Source organism: Panulirus ornatus, chromosome 17 (genome assembly GCF_036320965.1).
Source record: "Panulirus ornatus isolate Po-2019 chromosome 17, ASM3632096v1, whole genome shotgun sequence".
In the NCBI taxonomy this organism is placed as follows: Eukaryota; Metazoa; Arthropoda; class Malacostraca; order Decapoda; family Palinuridae; genus Panulirus; species Panulirus ornatus.
This window is the reverse complement of record NC_092240.1, coordinates 11,210,001-11,228,131: the sequence shown is the minus strand read 5'-3', so window position 1 is coordinate 11,228,131 and position 18,131 is coordinate 11,210,001.

The following is an 18,131-nucleotide window of genomic DNA, read 5'->3' as shown; positions in this document are numbered from 1 at the left end:
CACATGGTGTTCACATGCTCCCAAAAATTCGTAAATGCTCTCCCTTGTGTCTTCTTTTTTTCCCTTTTATAATCCTCTCTATATTTCAAATCAGGTCCGGCCTCGATGTGCACTTTTGTCCGTGACTGGAGCCTCCAACGTACAATATATATATATTCCTATGAGTCCACGGGGAAAATGAAACAAAAAAAGTTCCCAAGTGCACTTTCGTGTAATAATCACATCATCAGGGGAGAGACAAAAGAGAAATATAACAGTCATTTGATATACATCGAAGAGACGAAGCTAGGACGCCATTTGGTAAACATGTGATTGAATCATATATATATATATATATATATATATATATATATATATATATATATAGGCTTCGCCACCAAATCATTGGTACGCGTAATACAGTGGTGGAACGCAAAGAAACGTCTTCATTGTACATGGTTGATAGTCTCAGAAGGTCAAGTGAGGGGCAATGTTTATGGGATTAAATTCTTAATCTATAAAAATATTGGATAACGTGTCTCGCATGTTTTTCTTTAAGTAATGAATTTTACTGTTACGTTTTAGAGTCAGTTTAGCACAGAAGGTAGAAGTAAGTCAGATTAAGTGGCAAGCAACTCTTCTTCCTTTTTCTTTTTTTCTAATGAGATTTTTCGTTAGTATAAAAGGTAATTAAAGTCCTTCATTTTTTTTTTCCAGTTTGGTAAAAGATCCCCCCCCCAACATAAAAAGTCCTTAAGGAAAAAATGAATCACGAAAAAAAAAGCCCCCCCCCCCACACACAAAAACGCTCCTCACAAAAATAATTAAAGAAACAACGTCCAGTGTCTTTTTTTTTTCACTTTTTTCAAGAAGATTGATTTCATGTTAGAATCTCACAACATGTGCAGTTCGACACACTGAACAGGGATTTCTGTACTTCAGTTGAGCTATTATTTTTTTGTTATAGAAAACCATGAAAGTCTTAGTCACAGTCTTTGTTTATTTTTATACCATCTCATCATATTTGAAGTTGATATTAAAAGCAATGGAGACGTTTATAACATTTATCTTGCAAGCTGGGGGGGGGGGGGGGGAGAAATTGGCCTCCCCTTTAGATAAAGATATACCGTTTATCTCCATTCATTATTTACCTTTCTTCTGATTTCTGATATTGTGCTAAATTTCAAAATAGCTGCAATCCGTTACACCAAACGGGGACTTTGTGTCTAAAAGAATAGAGTTTATAATGAATTGATAGCCATATTGATGAGTCCAGTGCATTACTATCTATGTTCTTAGACTTCTGAATTCGTTAAGAAAACGCAACGAAATATCTCTCAAGATGAATGTCAAAAGTGTTTGAATTCGGAAAAAGGAAAGAAAAAAAAAAAGGGACAAACCATGTTACCTGATTTTTCTACCTTGTATTTTTCAAGACTTTTTCTCTAGTTCAGACTTTCATACTGATGACTGTCTAATTTTTTCTCAGCTTTGGATGATATTGTGTTTTTCTTCTCTACTTGCATTAGCAGAATGAAGGAATATATGCTCATTTTTTTTAAATTAGTTAATACATTGACTGACTAAATTCTTGAAATGTATAGGCAAGATGATAATCATGTTAGAAATAATGATAATGTTGATTTTTTATCAGCTGTTGTGAGAATATAAATGAAACAACACTAGGAAAAAGACATGCAATATAGAGGCTTGGACCTTTGAATCACGAGTCTATTACATATAATATGGAGGAATATTCCCTATAGTTTTGCAGCGCAGTTTCTTATTCATTTGACATATGCAATCGCTTCCATACATAAGAACAGAAACAGATATTCGGTACTCTTTTTCTCCTTCGCTGGAAAGCCATCTATGCCGAGCAAAAAATGTCTATAAGCATTTACACTCTTCATTTGTCTCAAAGTGTATTGTAGGTGAATTTGGCACAAGTTAGATTTATCAAAACTGCTTGACGGAGTCCAATTTGTGTACTCAAATAGGGCAATTCTGACTTACCAGAGTCATTTCGATCCTTTCATTTGTCTTTTAGGAATCTCCATGAACCCCTCCCACTCACTACCATCTTCCTCGACTCAACCATCCCTAGAACTCTCATTTTAATGAAGATTCCAATGTGTTATTCACCTCATTGTCTATGATTTTCTATAATGGCCATTTTTTCCCCCTCAGTAAAAGAACGCCCCTGATGTACATCTTCGTATGATTTCAGGTCAGTTATATTGCGAGGGTATTCACACCATAGTCTCGAGGACGAGTAATTTGTTATCCTTACTGCGAGATGAGGTTATGAATATTAGCTTTCAGAATTATAATCTGGGATTGAAGCCTGAGAGCAAGATAAAACTGAGAACGCAAGCGTGGAGATAGGAGAGATGAGAGTAACGTCTTGGAGATAGGTAAGACTTGACGGAGGAGAAAAAGAAAGAGAGAGAGAGAGAGAGAGAGAGGTGTAGGAGGAGTAAGGAGAGATAATGCAGGACTAAAACGAACCCTTTGAGAAGGGCAACTCTATCCTGACTTGGAGGTTTTAAGATGAAGTTGTTTTTCGTGGGTGGAAAGATTGAGGGATGGGAAAGTATAAAAATGATTATAATTTCCTTTTTTTTTTTTGGAGGGAGGGAGAGGAGGAGGGATTAAAGTTTTGATGAGGGATATCCGTGCAACCGAGAGATAGTCACTTGAAGAACTTTTAATCTCTAGGATAGAATATTTAGGTCTTTGAAGGAGTGGGAAATAAGGGTTTCTAGGAGACAGTAGAGGGGTCTCGAGTTTGTGTATTTGGAAAGCGAAAGAGACTGAAAGAGGAAAAGGAAGAGGCAATCGAATTAAGAGAGAGAGAGAGAGAGAGAGAGAGAGAGAGAGAGAGAGAGAGAGAGAGAGAGAGTCATCGATGAATGAGAAGAAAAAGATAACATCCAACCTAAATTGTGGTTACGACCAAACAACAGGTTAGATTCCATCATTTGTGATCTATCCAACTCTTATTCTACACATACATACATGGTGACCTCCTGGTCAGTACGCTATGACTTTCGTGGATGGAGAGTAACTGGTGCATTCTGAGACTAGCTCCTCGCCATGGTTTCTGAAGTATATTTCTGTAATTATGACTAAATAATATTAAAGTGAATGCATGAAAAAAAAAGAAATAGTCTGGTTATGATTTAGAGTATATTCATCTGCAGCCAATATAACTTTTACAGTCGAATTAAGTATAATTACGCTTCACAGAGGTCATTAATTATAAACATTTGAATATGAAACGCAGTCTAAAACTGTATCTAGAAAATTATTCACATATCCTTGGTCGTGGTAGGGAAAGGATATTGCCCACGTATCTCTCGCGTGTCGTAACATATGACGAAGGGGTGGGTTAGGTTGGGGTTTTGGGGGAAGAGCAAGGGGGGAGGAGGTCTTCTGTATATTCTCTCTGGTCATACTTGCCATAAAAGAAAAGAAAAAAGAGGAAGAAGGAGCCAAAACGAAAATTTTTCTCTTTTCCCTCTTAAATTCAAGTATATTCTCTACTTGACGCTACCTCACTGACGTGGGAAATGTAAGAAACACGATTAAAGGAAGATAAAGATATCTTTTTCTCTTCTGTTTTGCTGCCTGTATACTGATTTGTCAGTCATTGTCACCCACTGACTTTGTATAAGTAAGTGTGTGTGTGTTTGCGTGTGTTAAACTGTGTGTAACAGACAGACAGACAGACAGACAGACAGACAGACAGACAGACAGACAGACACACACACACACACACACACACACACACACACACACACACACACACACACACACACACACAAAACAGACAGATAGAGAGCCAGACTGACACACACACACACACACACACACACACACACACACACACACACACAAACACAAACACACACATACCTATACGAAGTCAGTGAAGGATAACGATCAAGTGTCTCCTAAAATATACACTCCACCTTATTTCGTGGCCGACTTAGAAAATGACCTTACAGAAAAACACAATAATAACAAGTCTGACTCGGTCTTACGTCTCCCACGAATCCCGAGAATGAAGGGGAAATGGTGGAACCTCGCAAAAGATAAACAGCAGCACTGTAATTGCACTACTTTCCAGCCTGGTTGGGCTGGGCTCCTCGGCTCGGCTCGAGCCAAGCTGAAGAATAAAACACGAAATAAAGTACTTCATGAACGAACGTTTAGGCTCCGTGCGTCTTTTGCGTAATGGGTTTCCTTTCGCGCCTGGTCTTGCGTACTGGAGATTTGTAGGCTAACTTACTGAATGAACCAGGAACGTTGTACGTTTCGTAGAAAAGGGGGCGACTTTGTAACGTTTGGCGTATGTTGACTTTATCTAGCGCGAAGGATTGCGTAGAAACGTGACTTCGTAGCGTTTTACGTATGTTGATTCTTCATTTAGCGCGAAGGATTGCGTAGAAACGTGACTTCGTAACGTTTTGCGTATGTGCTAGTGTTGATTCTTCAGATAGCGCGAAGGATTGCGTAGAAACGTGACTTCGTAACGATTACGCATGTCTGCGTGGAGTAAACTCTTCACATAGCACGAACAGTAGTGTGAGGACAGTTTTCGTTGTCATGTATGTGAACAGGAGTGCGTATAAGCGTATCGGACTATTAGCACTATCCATGAAAGAAAAAATCTATGCTTGGATAGCTTAAGTTCCTTGCAATGGGCTCCTCTGACCCCATTCATTGAGTTTTGTCCTTACGCCCGACATGTATCATTGCTAGGTGTACTATAAGCCTCCAGCGAAGAAGTGTGAACATTTAATTATTTAGTTCTATGGTGATATAATTTTGAGTGGGTTGACACCTGAGGTCAATTTTATCAACATTAAAAGTGGATTTAGTGATTTTTGTTACTTTAGATCTAACGTTTAATTGTATTGATGTATGCTTAATGTCAATCTTATCTTGTTGTGGTCAATAAACTATCTATCTATCTATCTATCTATCTGTGTAAGTGCTTCATGTCTAGGTACAAGATATACCGTCATCTGCAAAAAAAATTCATGTGAGGAGGTCCTCCTACATTCTGCTGTTTTATTTTTTTTCTCTATTTTTTTTTTTTTGAAATGTTAGTCACCCATAAGTTCCTGCCTAATATGAATGCTTTTTTGACGATGATTCGTTTGTAGTAGTTTGCATTATGATAAAGAAAAAAGGTATTCAGTTATCATTTATTGCTTTAGAGTATTCTACAATAAATATACTGTTTATAAGTTTAATATTTCAAGTGGTATTGCGATGGTATTTTGTTTTTAAAAGATTTTGCGATTCAACTTGTGTTATTTGCTCGCTCAAGAATAATGATTTCGGATGATATGACGGATCTTCGCTAATGGGTTTCTAACCCTCGGTCTCTGGTTTCCATGACGATAGAACCAATATGATTCCCGGTTGGCAATCTCTATAGTCACACCTTACACCACACGTCGTGTGTGTGTGTGTGTGTGTGTGTGTGTGTGTGTATGTGTGTGTCCCAGAACCCGAGTCGTATAATGATGGTCAGTATCTCTAAGTTTTATTCGTATACCGGGAGAGACGCCTCCTCCATCCTGTAGTGTCGGTTCAGATATCATGAAGGAAGTACTCAGTTTTTGATATTATCCTCGTGGTCATGTGCTACACTACACGTCTCCTTTGGAAATCACAGAACGAAGATGGTTCGTGGTCCATGATTCATAGTTCGTGGTCCATGATTCGTGGTTCGTAGTCCATGATTCGTGGTTCGTGGTCCATGATTCGAGGTTCGTGGTCCATGATTCGTGGTTCGTGGTCCATGATTCGTGGTTCGTGGTCCATGAGTCGTGGTTCGTGGTCCATGATTCGTGGTTCGTGGTCCATGATTCGTGGTTCGTGGTCCATGATTCGTGGTTCGTGGTCCATGATTCGTGGTTCGTGGTCCATGAGTCGTGGTTCGTGGTCCATGAGTCGTGGTTCGTGGTTCATAGCTTCTTCACTGAAGTCCTTCACGTTATGTTATGTTGTTAGCTCTCCTAAAGTTGGATTATTTCTCTTCAAATCATTATATATATTTATCTCCTTTACCTCTGTGCTGTTCCTTTCTTGTATTTTTGTTTCCTTGTCTTCTATCCTATTTTCTATTCATGCTATTCATTTATTCCTCTTGACTTTCTCCCATTACAGGTGCAGGAGTTATTTCTAATAACTTTTGTATTACTGATTAGCATCTTCATTGCACCTTCCTCCACTCATATGTCAAGGTACCATCATTTATTACCTCACTCTCTGGTCTTATGTCTCGTACTCAGTCTTTCGTATTCCCTCTGTTGCTTGGTTTCATTTCTGCTTTACATCTTTCTCTCTTCCATTTGTTTTATGTTTGCTGAGATGGCACGAGCAGCTGAGGACTTAGTCAAGGTCATCCCATTAACGCTACATATAGATATATATATACCCTAGCCTGAGCCACGTACCCATTTTATCGACCAACCCCTGGGGTTGAAAGAACAGCTGGGTTGACTGTGGACCGAGTGCCGCAACCAGAATTCGAACCTATGGTCCCGACCCTGGGTTTATCTTACATAATTCTTCTTTTGTTTACCTTTTTGCCTCACTTTTCTCATCCCTGCTACAGTATCATTCCAATGCAGGCTTCCTGCTTTCTTCTCTGCAACAGTGAAGCAAACAGATATACAAAAGGCTATATCGTAAATAAGGACTTGTAATGTAAATGATGATTTACGATGACGAGCAACTGTAAAATCCCATTTACGTATACAAAAGCCCGGCCATAGTCAGAATGGATGTACGTATACAATGTACGTTTGTCTTTGTGCATGTAGGCGCTCATTCGTTCGAATATGATATCATTTTAAGTTACTGTTGATGAGGGGATGACTTAACATTCAAAATATCAAAAACTTTCATATATTATACTAATGAGTCATTTACTAGAATAGGGACATGTTTATGAGCATGTATTTGGTTATTCATCATAGTTAATATTCAGATTATTTAGAGTTTATGGATTTTTTGTCTTACGTGCATATTTCAGTGGGAATTAATATAACTCAAATCCTATACAACATTGGCCATTGAGGGGCATTTAGCTCTGGAATATGTGACGCTAACTACATAAATAATCATATTCCTATTCTTGCCGGGCAATACACTGCAGGCATGGAAACGAATTGATTTTCCTTTACTTTAATTGAACTGGGCCAGGTTACATATAGCCACCCGATCCCCCCACTTTTAGTCGCCTTTTTGCAACATGCAGGGAATAGGTGGTTAGTATTCTTTCTCTCCTACCCCCAAGGATAATGTATATATCATTCATATATATTCACCATTTCCCGCGTCAGCGAGGTAGCGTTAAGAACAGAGGAATGAGCCGCAGAGGTTATACCCTCACTTGGACCCCTTCTCTGCTCCTTCTTTAGGAAAATTTAAAATGGAAGGGGAGGATTTCCAGCCACCCGATCCCTCCCCCATTTAGACGCCTTCTACGACACGCAGGGAATACGTGGAAAGTATTCTTTCCCCCCTAGCTCCATAGATAAATGTTAATTATTATTATTATTATTTTTCTTTCTTTTAAACTATTCTCCATTTCCCGCGTTAGCGAGGTAGCGTTAAGAACAGAGGACTGGGCCTTTTTTGGAATATCCTCACCTGGCCCCCTCTGTTCCTTCTTTTGGAAAATTAAAAAAAAACGAGAGGGGAGGATTTCCAGCCCCCCGCTCCCTCCCCTTTTAGTCGCCTTCTACGACACGCAGGGAATACGTGGGAAGTATTCTTAATCCCCTATCCCCAGGGATATATTATTATTATTATTATTATTATTATTATTATCAGAGTACTTGATCGACGTCTCCCGCGTTAGCAAGGTAGCGCAAGGAAACAGACGACGAATGGCCCAACCCACCCATAGACTCACGTATATACACAACGCCCACACACGCACATATACATACATATACATTTCGATGTATGCATACATATACATAGACATACTTCCATATTCATACTTCCTGCCTTCATCCATTCCCGTCCCATTTGCTATTTTTGTGAGGATAATAGATTTCTTTCATAACCTCAGTATAAGAACTATTTTACATGTTGATTTCGAATCTGGGTTTGAAATTTATTTAGGAGGCTGTTTAGGCCTTTAGATAAGTAAGTAGTTCTTAGTCCACAAAAAGATATTTTGATAATTTTGTTCGTGTTTTTTTGGGTATGTCTTGGCTTGGGAAATGATTTTGAGATACTTATGCAATTATTTCAAGCAAAGAAGCGTTTCATTTTGCTATATTTCAATTTCAAAGCAAAAATGTTTTGAGGCTAAATAATTCCCGGTAATTTTTGGCATTTTTGTGAGGATAATAGATTTCATTTAAAACCTCAGGATAAGAACTATTCTACATGATGAATTAGAATCTGTGTTTGAAATTGACTTAGGAGGATATTTAGGCTTTTGAATTAGTAGTTACTTGTTAGTCCATTAGAAAACATTCTGATTATTTCGTTCATATTCTTTTGGTATCTATTTTCTTAGGAAACGATTTTGAGATATTTTTGGTGAGTATTTCAAGCATAGAAACCTTTCATTATGTCATATTTCGACTCTAAAATAAAAGTATTTTTAGACTAAAAAATACCCTGAACTATTATTACCTGAAATTTTTGGTATTTCTGTGAGGATAATAGACTTCCTACAAAACAAATACCATTTTACTTGTTGAATTCGAATCTGGGGTTGAAATCTATGTAGGAAAATATTAAGGATTTTCAATCGGTAATTCCTTGTTGTTTACGAAGAGATTTTCTGACATTTTCGTTCGTAAGTACTAGGTATATATTTGTTGGCTTAGGAAACTATTATGAGATATTTTTCGTGATGAGTATTCGAGGCATAGAACCGTTTCATTATGTCATATTCAATTTCAAAACCAAAAGATTTTTCAGCTAATAAATTCCCTTAACCATTCATTACCTGCAATTTTTGGAATTTTTGTGAAGATAAAACATTTTCTTCAAAACTATTTTCTAATTATTTCGGTCGTAATTTCTCGGTATCTGATGGTTTAGGAAACCATTATGAGATATATTTCGTGAGTATTTGAAGCATAGAAGACCTTCATTATGTAATATTTCTCTTCCACAAAAGAGATTTTTAGGCAAAAAAATTTCCTTAACTATTACCTGCAATTTTTGGTATTTTTTAGAGGATAATAGAGTTCTTTCAATACCTCAGTTTAAGAACTCTTTTACTTGTTGAATTCAAACGTTGGGTTGAGATGTATGTTGTATGATATTAAGGCCCTTACATCAGTATTTAGTTATTACTTTGTCAATAGATTTTTTTTTAAATATTCGGGTCGTAATTTTGGGTATCTGTTGCCTTGGCAAACCATTGAGATATTTTTCTTGAGTATATGAAGCATAGAAGTGTTTCATTATGTCATATTTTAATTTCAAAAGAAAAATTCTTAAGGCTAAAAAATTCCCTGAACTGTTACCTGCAATTTTTTGGTATTTTTTAGGCTAATAGATTTCCTTCAAAACTTCATCATTCAAAGAACTTTACTTGTTGATTTCATATATAGAATTTATATTTAGAATTCATATTTAGAATTTATGTAGAAAGATGTTAAGGCCTTTAATCAGTAAAGAATTTTTTTTAATTTATGAAGAGATTGTCTCATTACATCGTCCTTGATTTCTATTTATCTGTTGCCTTAGGAAACCATCATAAGATGATTGTCATTATACGTTTTGTATTCGTCAAGTATCTGACCATTATATAAAAAAAAAAATGTTACAGAAATTTCTATGATTTGTTTGTCTGCAGGATTGACAGTCGTATCATGCTACCTGTGGTTTGTAATTATCAATCGAATTAGTAACTATTTTTAAGAAGTAGTGAAACATGGGTGGGTATGTCCGTAGACTTTCAGAGATGATGAGAGAAAGCCGTGGTATATATAATGCCAACGCATCTGTCAAGAGATGTGGTGTTCAAGAATACACTCGATTTAATTGATAAAAGATTTTCAAATGACTTTAAACATAGATAGTCCGATTTAATATGTTCGCTTCGACTTTCATGCGCATCGCTGGAATGTTTGTTCGTCTTGTAAAGTATTCAAGGGAACCTACTCTTGTTAAGAAGGCCTTGAGTGACTCACTGAATATGTATCAGTGATTCAGTATCCGCCAAGGATCAGTTTGTCTGTCTGTCTGTCTGTCTGTCTGTCTGTCTGTCTCTCTCTCTCTCTCTCTCTCTCTCTCTCTCTCTCTCTCTCTCTCTCTCTCTCTCTCTCTCTCTCTCTCTCTCACTTATACTTATCTATTTTCTTGAAGGCTCTCCTATCGTCCTATATATATATATATATATATATATATATATATATATATATATATATATATATATATATATAAGACACAGTACACTGTGTGTGTGTGTGTGTGTGTGTGTGTGTGTGTGTGTGTGTGTGTGTGTGTTTACCCCCACATACACACACACACACACACACACACACACAAATATGAGTTGCGGAATGGTTCCATTCTTCTCAACTGATGGCTATTCCTTGGGGATGGAAATCTGGGATCAGGACCGGTTTTGGGGAAGACATCGACGTGCCTAGAATACCACATGTGGCAATCCCAGATCGGGCGGATTCAGTGCCTCGTATCACTAATGCTTTACCCCCTCTGAAACAATGTCACTTCAGTGGCAAACACATGGCCATGCATAGCGGCTAAAGGTATAGGAACCTAGTTCGATGTGGTTTCGGTGTCTGTCTGTCACTGTATTGATTTGTGTCGTTGCGCTGCCTAGGCCACACTTAGGAAGGTATTATTGGTATATAGTTACTGTGTACATTACATTAACTTGACACAGTAATCAAGTTGATGACGAGAAGTCTTCAGCTAATACAAGAAGATGACTTCTTAGCATCAATTAGCGAGTCATCAAATTCTTGATATTGGACCCAAATTTTATGAACCTCGATGATAAATGAACAGATCTTCTTTTTTTCGTATGTGAATAAGTGCTCTATGTGTTTGTTTGTGTGTGCGTGTGTGTGTGTGTGTGTGTGTGTGTGTGTGTGTGATTATCTACTTTTAATTCCCTATTTGTACTGTACTGGGAGGGAGTTATACCTCTTGAACAGTCCCAATATCGCTCAACCTCTTTAAAACTCCGTAATGCTTTCCACGTTTACCACATCCTCGCTCAGTTACTCCATTTACCCACCACTCTTATACCATTTCTTTTAAAAGAATTATAGCATGGTACTTAAAGTCATGTTATGTCGTGTGGTTGTACTCTTCCTATATCTTTCAAAGAACTCTACATCAAGACTCTGGTTTGAAATACTTGAAAGTGTTGATCAGGTCACACTTCACTCATTTCTCCTTCATGGCGGGCACATTTCAAGCTACTAGCCTTTCTCATTAACTCGGTTCAATTATGGTTCCATCTTTGTTGTCCTCCTCTACACCCTCTCTATTAGTTCTTTGTGCATCTTTAGGTGTAATGACGAAAATTGAGAGACATGTTCAAGTATTCCTCTTTGGGTATGCTATGAACAGTCTGTGTGTGTGTGTGTGTGTGTGTGTGTGTGTGTGTGTGTGTGTGTGTGTGTGTGTAGCAATATAAAGGGAAAGGTAATCAGGTTTTATCTCCATAAAAAAAAAAAATCAATACAATTCCGCGGACGTCCTTCATCCCTACCACCCATCAGCTGTCCAAGTACAGCTTATGAATATTTAACACACTGCTCCTTGCCGTAGAATATTGACTGGAGATGTCCACCATCTTCCCTTCGTTTATATTCAAGAGGGTTCTTATGGTAGAGCATGGCTCTGTAATACCCCTCCTTACAACCTCCCACTCAAAACAATTGACAATAAGATACTTCTTTCTCTCTTCATCCTCCTCTTTCTTCGCCATCTTTAAGAAGAAGAAAATACGTTCCTCAGCAACAGTAAGAAAAATACTCTCGCTGCATCTTGAAACGGGGCGTTTTATCTTGCAGGCATCATACGAAGAACCTTTTCACTTCCTCGCAAGACCCCAGTTTATCATATTCATATTCCCCGGGAGCAAGGTAATCTAATCGGGCCCAACCGCGTCTGGCCAAGCTTCTGCTGGCTCTGACCTCAATGCCTGGCAGGTTGTCGATGCTTTTCTTTACAGCGTTTGGGTATATATATATATATATATATATATATATATATATATATATATATATATATATATATATATATATATATATATTTTCTTTCAAACTATTCGGCCATTTCCCGCATGAGCAAGGTAGCGTTAAGAACACAGGACTGGGCCTCTGAGGGAATATCCTCACCTGGCCCCCTTCTCTGTTCCTTCTTTTGGAAAATTAGAAAAAAAAAAAAAACAAGAGGGGAGGATTTCCAGCCCCCCGCTCCCTCCCCTTTTAGTCGCCTTCTACGAGACGCAGGGAATACGTGGGAAGTATTCTTTCTCCCCTATCCCCAGGGATATATATATATATATATATATATATATATATATATATATATATATATATATATATATATATATATATATACATATATATATATATATATATGATTTCATCTTTCGTCTTCGTTAATTGCAATTTCTCACATCACAAAGGTATATAGGATGGGTCTCAATATTTAGCATATGCCTGATCATAGCTCACTGCCAAACTGGATCATTGTTTCGAACATCTCTGCGATTTTTCTCTTGCTATCAATTAATATGTAATCCTTTAATGCCTGCTGACCATCTTTCCTGCCCACGTATACTTGTGTATGTCCCTATTTTCAGATCAGGCATTCTCATTCACCAGTCATTTTTCAACATGTAGCACCACAAGCTGTTACCCATTTCCATTCATGATAATAAATACCTCATACTCCCCAATTATATCCTCAACTGCCACATCACTCACTTATGCATTCAACCTAATACTCGTTCTCGTACATCAAAACTACTATCTCGCTCATTCAGCTGCTCCCAAAACGCTTGCTTCTCATGATATTTTTTCTCATGGCCAGGTGTATGAGCGGTATTAATCACCCATCTCTCACCATCCGCTTTCATTTTAACCAAAATTAATCAGAAATTCATTTCCTTACACTCTTTCACATACTTCTACAACTCTTACTTCAGGAATTGTGCTACTCCTTCCTTCGTTCTTCTCCTCTCACCAACCCTTGACTTTACTCCAAAGTTACTTCCAAACCATTCTTCCCCTTTACACTTGAGCTTTGTTTCTTTCCTTAAACATACTACGTATCTCTCCTCTCTTGTCATCGTGGTTGCATCCACATACGTTTAGACACACCAGCGTGAGCCTTCGAGGAAGATGAGCACGTTCCGCTTGGCTCCTCCTGTTCCATCTTTTAGAAATTGAAATATAAGAAGGGGAGGGTTTCCAGCCTACCCCCTTACCCCCTTCTCCCTCGTTTAGTCGCTTCCTACGACACGCAGGGAATATAGAGGTAAAATTCTTTCTCCCTTCCCAAATCATATATATATATATATATATATATATATATATATATATATATATATATATATATATGTATATGTATAGTTAGAGAGAGAGAGAGAGAGAGAGAGAGAGAGAGAGAGAGACGGGAGTATATGTATTTTTACCTGTCTTCACTACAAGAAGCTGAGCTTTAGTAACCCTCATGGTTGGGTTAGCAAGACTTTCCTCTGCATAACAGACGGGACTCTTTGCCCGACGAAGAAGGACGGGAGGAGAATATTCGTTACGAACTCTGAAGCGATTACCTCTTGAATTTATGCCCTCATGATGTCCTTAAGGGTTTCCTTTTCGTCGTGTGTGTCCTCACTACATACTTTCCCAGACGTCTGCCCTCGCTGAAGGAGTCCTGAATCTTCAAATCTACTCTAGCTCAAATTCTGCCTCGTTCCTCACACACACACACACACACACACACACACACACACACACACACACACACACACACACACACACATATCCTCTGGAGTCTGAATACTCGAGAAATCTTGCCGTAAGTCCGCGAGTTTTTGAGCCACGTTACATTCACTGTTGTAATACCTGATCCTGGGTTGACATATATGCCTAACGCTCATCATCCTCTGCACTGAGGGAGATTCGGTGCAGGGAGGGAGCAAGCAGAATTGGACTGCCAACATCCTTATGTAAAAGGATCCACTTTGCAGAATATATATATATATATATATATATATATATATATATATATATATATGTTTTTTTATACGTATTCGTCATTTCCCACGTTAGCGAGGTAGCGTTAAGAACAGAGGACTGAGCCTTAGAGAGAATATCATCACTTGGCCCCCGCCCCCCTTCTCTGTTCCTTCTTTTGGAAAAATTACAAAAAAAAGAAGAAAAAACGTGCGTCATCCTGAAAGGGAAGTCGTACTCTGGGGATGACGTTACACGTACTTTCCTTATCTCAGCAAAAGGTAATGGGGAAAAAAAAAAAATATATTGGCGTGTGTGTATGTATACTTTTTTTTTTGTCCCGTAATTCTGAGAGGGAGACTCACAGGTCGCTCAGCAGGAGTCTGCCGTATTCCGTCTTTTACCTTTGACCTGAGCAGCGAATCCGGCCGTAAAAGACGAAGGTATTTTTTTTTTCTTTTGCTTTTTTTTTCCCTTTTTTTTTTGCTTGCCTTCGTGTTCAGAAAAGCCGGAGAGGAATGTCTCTCTCTCTCTCTCTCTCTCTCTCTCTCTCTCTCTCTCTCTCTCTCTCTCTCTCTCTCTCTCTCTCTCTCTCTCTCTCAAGATAGTGACAAAGCAATTCACAAATGGCCCTCTCCTACCTCCCCCTCGCCCCTCTCTACCCCCCCTTTTTTCCCTCCCATGCACTAGTTCTCAACTTTCCTTTTTCTTTCTTCCTTCTTTCATGTGAACTTCTATTTTTCTTTTCTTCTATTTGAATCCTTTATATATTTTGTCCCGTCATTTACCTTTCTATTCCCCCTTCCCCTCCTCTTCTCTGGCTTTCTCTCAATTCTCTCTCTCTCTCTCTCTCTCTCTCTCTCTCTCTCTCTCTCTCTCTCTCTCTCTCTCTCTCTCTCTCTCTCTCTCTCTCTCCCCCCCCCCCCAGCACCATCTCCTGGTCAACACACTAACAATGGCTGCCCACCGATCACCGAGTTAGGACCAATAAGTTTACAACGTAACACCTGAGGCCAGAGAGTCCACTGGGATTCGAACATGGACGTGGGTTGCGTGTGTGTGTGTGTGTGTGTGTAGGTGTAGGTGTAGATGTGGACTTGAGTGCACATTTCCTTGAGTCTATGGGCCTTAGAAATATGTGGCCTTGGTGTGGTGATGTGTGGAAGGTTGACGTGGTTGATGTGGCGGTGTGTGTGTGTGTGTGGTTTGCCGTTGTTGTTGTGGTAATATCTGGTCTTATGGTGGTGTAGATGATTGGCTGTTTTGGTGAATACGTATGGAAGTGCACGACTGTCGCTGTGCGTTGAGGTGTGTTGCTGCACGATGAGTGTGTATGAGTGTGTGTATGTGTGTGTGTTATACGTGGAGAGAAAGTTTTATACCCTTGTTGCCCAGTTTCTTGAAACAGTATATATGTACAGTGTCTTTACCCCTTAGGTGTGTACACACTCGTATACACACCCTAGTCTAAGCCTTATACCCACTTAACGACTAAGCCCCTGAGGGCAGGTGAACAGTTGTATTGGCTCAGGATTCGAAGCCGGGGAGGACCCATGCGTGAATCATGAATCAGCAACGTTAACCACGGAACCATAGTGGTGTTTAAGGCGTGTAGTGGCGTGTTGGCGTGTTTTTGTCTTGTGCGGGCGGCCCTTACGCTAGCAAAAATATGCAGAGCCACAATTATCATAGACGTATTTCTCTTCCAAGAAATGATCTGTCAGTGTAGGAGCTGGGAATCCGGTTTTCTCCATAATTTTCTCTCGATTTTTGGACTTTTAATTAAGGAGCGAACTTGGAGGAATGTCAAACATTCTTCCCTGAAACTCAAATCATGGATCCTTACCAGCTCTGGGGAATCACAAAAATGAAAATCTCGCTTTTCGAATTTGGTACGTGAGACGAAGATGTTAAATGACATATGTATACTACATGATGGACTTCCGTGGTGTAGAGGTTGAAGGCATAGGTTCGAATCCTGGTTCCTGCAGTAGGTCCACAGTCAGTCCAGTTATTCATCCTCCTCAAGGTGTTGGACGATAGAATGGGTACCTGGTTTAGGCTAGGATATATATATATATATATATATATATATATATATATATATATATATATATATATATATATATATATATATATATATATATATATATATATATATATATATATATTTTTTTTCAAACTATTCGCCATTTCCCGCGTTAGCGAGGTAGCGTTAAGAACAGATGACTGGGCCTTTGAGGGACTACCCTCACCTGGCCCAATTCTCTGTTCCTTCTTTTGGAAAATTAAAAAAAAAAAACGAGAGGGGAGGATTTCCAGCCCCCCACTCCCTCCCCTTTTAGTCGCCTTCTACGACACGCAGGGAATACGTGGGAAGTATTCTTGCTCCCCTATCCCCAGGGATAATATATATATATATATATATAGCGTTAATGAAGTGCCTTGACTAGGGCATTCAGTTGCCCATAATATCTCAGCTGAAAAAAAAAAATTACCTAGAAATCGACGATAAAGAAAAGCTCAAAAAAAAAAAGAGAAAAAAAAAAGCTCCCACTGAGGAGAAAATGGCGTGTCTCAATTCAACCTCACTGGAATGCACCGTCGTTAATAATAATCTCGGTAATTCGCCATGTGGATCACGCCATTGAAAATTCCGTATAAGTCTGGGAGAGAGAGAGAGAGAGAGAGAGAGAGAGAGAGAGAGAGAGAGAGAGAGAGAGAGAGAGGAGAGACCTCCTCCCCACTGTACCTGGGTCGACCATGGACCACCGCAAATGTAGGCCGTGGGTTGGTGGGAGGGAGGCGCGGGCGCAGGAGCATGTATTGCATGTGGATTAATTGCCTCGTACATCAGTGTCTTCTCTGAAGGTGACGGGAGGGGGCGTCACCCACTACTGCTGGCAGCTCGGATGTACGTCCGGCCCGCCGGCAAACCTACTACATACAGTCAGCAGAAATGTCCCCAATTATTCCACCCGTCTCGCTCGCGTCCCCTGAAGCAAACTGCACTCGTCATACTGGGAGAAAGAGAGAGGGAGAGGGTGGGAGAGGGAGAGAGAGAGGGAGGGAGCTCTCGCCATGCATACAGGGCTCAGGGAAACACCAAAAATATATATTCACGTTTTTTCTCTATATGGCCACAAAATCGTCGACTTTATGAACAACGATTATTATAATAATCCTTGAAGGAGCATCATTATCAGTCTGTCTCTGTGATCATTTCTCATCCTAATCAGTCTGTCTCTGTGATCATTTCTCATCCTAATCAGTCTGTGATCATTTCTCATCCTAATCACTCTGTGATCATTTCTCATCCTAATCAGTCTGTGATCATTTCTCATCCTAATCACTCTGTGATCATTTCTCATCCTAATCACTCTGTGATCATTTCTCATCCTAATCAGTCTGTCTCTGTGATCATTTCATCGGCTGAGATTAATGATCATCCATCAATTGAGTGGTTGAGAGTCATCCATTTACACTGGGGCCTAGGCTGGTGGCTCACAAATATTAAGTCAATAAACCCTAGATAGCGAGATATCGTCATTTCCCTTATGGAGTTGTTGCCTGACGACTTAACAAGGACATGGGAAATATGCTGTCTCCAGTGGACCAAACATCCTTAAAGGCCCACTCGAGAGATGTCGCATACATTCAGTGGAATACCTTTGGATGTCGAGGCACTCTTCGCTTCATTTGACTCGTTTTGAATTCAGCAAAGCAAAATGCTTCACCTTGTAAGAAAATTTCTATTTTGATTTAAGGGTCTTTTATATGATAATGTTGCCGTGGTATGGAAAAATTTTAGTTATGATTTATTTCGGGCTCTATAAGCAGTCGTTGAATATGTGAGTCAGTAAGGCTGGATATATACATACATACATACATACATACATATTGGAAAGGATCACAATTTTG